Below are 6789 nucleotides of genomic sequence, written 5' to 3' on the forward strand. Positions count from 1 at the left end.
AAAGGGCTAGAAAGTAGAGGGCGTGATAATAGTCATGTGATCTCGATGACGCAACAATATTAATACATGTACAATCGACATTATAATTCATTAACATATACCAAATGTTTCTTTTCCCATAAAATGTTTATTGAAAAACTTTGATGTTAACCTCTAATACAGATACACAAAGAACTACAACTATTTACTCTGGGTTTTGTTTCTTCAACAGAAGCAGTCAGTTAAGTTCTAGTTATTTGACATCTCATAGACACAGACATTGTTTTCAAGTGTGTAGTTCATTTGAGTCTATACTGTCTACCTTATTGAAGTTCATTGCTTCTTACATAAATGTATTGACATGCTATCTATAATTAATGTTTAATCTGTCATGCCCATGCCTCACAAGATACGCTGAATTGTGTTAAATAATTCATAATAACATTTTGATGATAAAATAGATGCTATAAAGTAATGTTGCTTTTATACATAAGATATTAAATAATGCAAGTTAAAATTCAAACTTCTGCATACTTAGTAATTAATTAGATATACCACAAGTATATACCACTTACTTACCTCATTTACCCTCAACAACAGCTTCAAGATAATACAGCAATATTATTAGTTAGCCTGATTAGCTATATAACAATCCTTTTACCCAATGATCAGCTGAAAAAACTAAGCAAGCCAGATAAACTACCTTCAGCTTCTACTGAATATCCCATAAGTGTCCTTAAAATCGCAATTCAGCATTAGAAGCCTTCTTATCCATGAAACAGAAGCTTTGTTACTTGGGGTATATATTTTCACAACATTAGTTGAGTTAATAAACCACAAAGTCTAAGGACTAAAATATAAATATTTAATTAAAATTAAAAGTTTATAATTTATTGCAATTAATGCACATATGTATATGTGTGTTTGAAGTTCCTGAGGCATCACATCTGAATTAGTCTTATCGCCACCTTTAATTTTCAGCAAGGTATCTGTCTTTACAGGAGCTTACATGCTTTAGCCACACAAATGACAGCTTTCATGGGAACCTCATATTAACATCCCCAGATTAAAAATAAAAGGTTCCAAAAGTTTAAGTGCTTTGAGAGAATAGTCTTTTTTTCTCAAATGCTGAAGCTTTATAGTTTTTTTTAAATTTTGATAATGTAGTGATCCATGATGCTATCTTTTTTTGAAAATGGTTAATATTTGACTTAAGAAACTTCCCATGGCATACTTTTTCTATTCTCTCTGCCTTCTAGAGTCTGTTAGATTAATAAAATTTATAATTACTTCCAAAACCTTCAAATAACATCTTTAGCAATGTGATTGATATTTTATAATAGTACAGATTCTGTAAGAGTTTGCAAATACTGTCCTTTAAGCAAAAATACAGATATTATATATCAAACTCATGAAAGATATTTATTAAAACACAGATATTTAACTCTTTATTTGGAAATAAATAGGTGCATATTATTGTACTTTCTATGCCAAATTACAATTTCATATACCTACAGTAATAAACAACAATACTGAATCACGTAATTTTAAGAAACAGCTTTGTGCAAGTCAAATAAAATTTTCAAAACTAGCCAGTTCAAATAAAACATAATATAATTAATATATCATATCTAAAAGCCAGTGTTCAAAAGGAATACTAATATATATTGACTATTATCTCACTCGAACATAATATGAAAAATTATATTATTCAAATAGCTGTGAAGCAACATTACTTTATCCTACACCCGAAAATAACAAATTCTTTGAAAGACACATGAAAAAACTTTATAGGAACAGCAAATATCTGTGAATAAAATTCAATTAACTAGAGAGAGAGAAAGAAATTGAGAAGTAGACTTTTTCATCCCTATTGTTTTTTTGAATGAGGTTTATTCATTATTATATACAATTAAAAAAATTTTAAAATACTGTTCTATTTTATATTTTTGTATTGTAATGTACTTATTATATAATAAATGAAAATGTTTCAATCCTGGAATGAACCACCATAATTTTCAAATGTTCAATAAAATAATATTAAAACTCTTAAAAAATGGATTATAATGTAGATAATAATTCAAACACAGGCTGCCTTGATTTGAAGCTAATACACATATCACTTTTAATACAAGTTACACTGTAAAAAAAACCACATTCAAAATATTCTTGTTATAAAAGATACTAATCATTATATCTAGATTTTCATCAGGATTATCATTTTTTCTCACACTAATATATTTAATAATTAATAAAATGGAAAATAATGGAAGGAAAACAATCAAATATTGATATAAAACATAGTTTGTTTATTACCAAGAATAATATTAAGTCTACCTAATAACATTCTGATGAAACTAGCTTTGGGGTAGATATATAATTTCTTTAACATCTTATGAAAGAAACCTTAGAGTAAGTTTTTATCTATATACTTAGTAGTGAGAGCAGTGGCCAAAATTCATAACTGATAGCTATTGCAATAAATGTAATCACTCAAATTCAAACAAGATACTTTTAACAATAACTGTAAAACAAACATCAATAAAATCCACTGTTTAGCACTGCAACATTCTATATCTAAATGAGAATAAGACAATACTGACAAGCTTGGGTTGATGAACCACACAAAATTAGGTAAATAAATTGTCATTCTAGGCTATTTCTGGAATAAAGTAGTAACACTATACTTTTGTTACATCATCTGTATAGCCAGTTTTGAAGTAGGAAATGCAGAATTGAGCATAAACCTTCTTAAAGGTTACTAACAAATGATGTACACTAGTTTAACTTTTGTAAAACTAATATTTACAAATCTTGCTGGAATATAAGGATGATAGCTCTTTGTGTATTGCACTTGAATTTAACTTAGAACAAGAAAGAAAAAAGATTCCTTCTTATTTGTAGTTTTTAGCTACTTTTAAACACTATTAAAATAAATCACTTGAAAAATGCAAATTGAAACAACATAAAGATTAATTAACTTTACAAACTTCCAACTTCTCATACAAAAAGCTTTTCAAATAATTTTCTTTTAATGAACCATTAAGTTTACTTTATCTCCCTTTAATAACTTTTATCAATGCTTTCACTTATAATGAGCTTACCTAAATTACATACACCAGCTCTTCATTGTTGCAGTAGGTACAGTCACTTTGCTTTCACTTGTCAACAAAACATCTTAAAGACTAGGTACTAATACAAATACTTAAACTCTGTTCTCCCATAAACAGCATGAAGAATTCTTTGAGCTTTCTGATTAAATAAAGTCAATTTCAATATACAAAAGAGGATGCTCTCCAGCTTCATCTTCAGTGTAAGGGAAGACTTTGGTGTTTTGTCTGACTCTGGAGGAGTAGCAGTCAAGTCAAGAAAAGCATAGTTACTAACTAAATATGAGGGGTGTGAGTTGGATATTGAATCTCCACCTAATGATATGTCTTCACAGGTAATTTCAGTCAAATTGTGGCTGTCTCTTGCTTCTGTCAGTAGAGAGGTGGGGGAATTTGTTGGCATACCAAACAATCTGGACTTATTCTAATTAGATGAGTGGGAAATAGTCTCTGCTGGAACAAGCATAGTAGAGAGATGTGACTTGGTTGTTAATAAAGAAAGAATTCATGTTCTACCAATTCATCTTCACTCATCACCAATCACCTGCTGTTTCACCAATCTTAACAAGAGACAGCCCTGAAAAAGGCAGAGCAAAGTGGTGCTGTCATCTTTTTCTTAATGGTGGACTGAGACTGCAATGGTTGAGAATTCTTTGTTGCTGCTTTTTTGTATAACAGGAACATATAAAACTTGGGATGAAGACACGTTTTCAGTAACAGTGGGGTAAGGAAAGGATCTACAGATGCTTGATAATGCTAATGTGACATGTTCTAAGGTAGGTGTCTGCGATGAAGCAATGACTGTGTAGTTACTTTCTAACAATGGTGAACTTGAGGGTATATTTAGAAAAGTCAATTTCCCAGATTCATTCAGTTGAATGCTCACATCTTCTGGGACATGGTTAGGTTTGAAAGGCGATAACATAAAACCAAAATTACTTTCTGGCACACTGGTGGATACTAAGTTTGTGGCATAAGTAGTATGATTCAGGTCTAAAGTTACATAGTTTCCTGACAGATCTATAGGCTCAGACTTAATTAACTAAGCTAGTTTCGTTGTTCACTGACACTTTATTTACACTAAAATCTGTAGTGTATTTCTGTTTCCTAGCTGGCTTACATATTTATTCATCATCTAGTGGTTCTGACTGAGCCTTAGACACTTCTTGGACTTTTGTTTTCATGTAGTTTCCACCATAGAACTTAGTAGAAGATAATAAAGACTTCACAGATGTTTTATCTGTTGAAACATGTTCTGATGTCAATATATTGTTAGATGAAGTGATCATGAAATAGTCTGTTTGTCCTTTCTCTGGTGTCATATTTACATAGTTATTTTTATCTTTTGCTCTATAAGTCATGCAGATATACCCACTTTCTTCTCCAGTTAATTGAAGTTAATTTTCCTGTTTTAGTTTATCACTATCTGAAGAGTTAGCTCCCTGACCAACAACATGCAAGGTGTTGTCACTTTTTTTGGAAAGCCTCGAGTTCTTAAATTCTGGCTTTCCAGAGAGTTCAGTTAATGACGACATAGGTGAAGCACCAGTTGATGAACAACTGTTTGACCTCTATTGACTACTTGCAAAGGAGTATTTTTTTACAGGTTCTGGCTGCTCCTGGTCTGCATTTGTTTCAACTTTTGGTGCTTGGTTATAGTCCATTTCCATCAAGTCTTCATTGTAATCTCTCTTGCTGATAAAGGATCTAGTCCAACAAAGTCCACTAGGAAGAAGAAGTGCACTAGAAGATTTTTTTGAAACTCTTTCATCCATAGATTTCAAAGTCTCAAGTTCTGATTCAATTGCACCTTGATGCTTAGCTGATGTTTTAGTGGCTTGACTACCTACAGAATAGGCTCGAACTCTACACTGATCGAAATGGATCCCTAGATGACTCTTCTGTAACTGAAACAAAAGAAATTTGTATATATAATATACAAAAAGAAAACTAAGCCAAACAACAAAGACAAAAATATTATACCAGCTGTCACAAAAGTACAAAAAAGTATAACTGTAAAAGAAAAAATAGAAAAATGCCGGCAGTAATAACTTTAAAAAGAATTGGGGATATCCCATCTATCCAACATAATTTGAATTAACCTTCAAATAACATAATCTTTAGCAAAACAATTACCCTATGCCAACTGGTCAGTCAGTATGACTGACCATGTAACCATGAAACTATATACTTTATAACTGAATGAACCAAGTGTATCTTCACAAAATGTGGCAAGTTTTTAGTAAACATTACAGGTATGTTATACACACACACAAAAAAAAATCATGCTTTTTAATAAAGTATTTCCACGAAAGATTTATCTGTGAATTTACAGCCTTTCTTGAGTCAGTCTGATTGAAAGATTATTTCCATGCTAAGAATAAAAACACTTCTTTTCATCTTACAGTTTTAAGTATTTCATTTGCATAACCTCTAAAACCTTCTAAATGAACATTAAGTTTTATTTTTTGTAACTTTATATTTTATCTCTTTTTTTCTCTACCCTAACACTAACTGTAGAAAACTACCAATATATAGTAAAATGATAAGTTACAAAAAATGACATAAAATAAAAAATACCTTTTTTTTTCTAGGATGACTGAAGATTGTAACAGACAATTGCAATTATTTATCTTGACAACTTCAGGCCTCTAATCATTTTGCAAATGCTTTCATTTAATTTTATTGTTCTTTGAACTGTGTCTAAGTAATGTAACAAAGAAATAAATCATATGATGAGAGTGTAAGGTAAATAAGTTATCATGTCACATCATGTGACAGCAGCACAAGTGCATTCCTTGAAGAGAAATCATGAGAAATTTTTTATTGAGTTTTTCACTTAAGTTTTCTTAACTCACCTAATAAGTTTATAACTTTTAGATTTTAGTTACCTTTTTTGGAAAAATATAGAAAAATAAATAAAAAGTATACATAAAAAACACAAAATTTAGAACTTTAACCTTAAAGCTTTTTGCATTTGGGTGCATTGTTTAGTAAGCATATTTTTTTCTCACTGTGTTGATTGAACCAAAAAATAATTCATGGAGCTTAAAAATGCATTTTAGAACATAAAAATATATCAGGTATTAGAATAGAACATCTCAAACTACTATAATTTATCTAGCTTCTAACTAACCAATAAATACATTAAATTTTCTATTAATGCTTGGAGAAACATCTTTAGTCAAAACAGATTAAACTCTCCTGATGAATTATCAGGTTGACCACTAAAACAAAAAGATATAATTGTCCATTTTATTTAGTTTAGAATATGCTCTTTCTATTGGTTATAAACTTTTCAATAAAAATGTCAGAAATAATTATGGGCATTTCTTAACAGACAGAGGAAATGGGAGTAGCATATCATGCAAGTTGAACAAATACAGTGATATCTCACTAAAGCAAAAAAAAAGAGATTGAAATTTTGTCTTCTAGCTTGTCAATATCTATTATATGTGCTTCTAATTATAAGGGAATATAAGATGTATATAAACGAGAAGTCAGAGCACCACTGCATCACGTGACATAAATAGGTTGGGTGCAGACTGAGATTTTATTTCCTTTTGAAATAAAAAATTAACATTGAGTTAACATAAAAAGTTGAATTATAAAGTATTGTTACTGCCAAGAATTGATGATACTCTTGATGCCCTAAGTGGAGCCGGGTGGTTTTCAACTATGGACTTAAAGTCAGGTTTCC

At 30.3% G+C, this 6789-nt stretch overlaps 1 long non-coding RNA gene across 1 annotated transcript in view; it reads right to left on the minus strand.

Annotated features, from left to right (window-relative positions):
- Window positions 1–1979: 1979 nt before the first annotated feature.
- Window positions 1980–6789, minus strand: part of LOC111086286 — a 21217-nt gene continuing 16407 nt past the window's right edge. The window contains exon 3 of the long non-coding RNA XR_002611015.1: window positions 1980–4996. This is a non-coding gene — a long non-coding RNA (uncharacterized LOC111086286). The remainder of the gene's footprint in view (window positions 4997–6789) is intronic.

Source organism: Limulus polyphemus, unplaced genomic scaffold (genome assembly GCF_000517525.1).
Source record: "Limulus polyphemus unplaced genomic scaffold, Limulus_polyphemus-2.1.2 Scaffold991, whole genome shotgun sequence".
Taxonomy (NCBI): domain Eukaryota; kingdom Metazoa; phylum Arthropoda; class Merostomata; order Xiphosura; family Limulidae; genus Limulus; species Limulus polyphemus.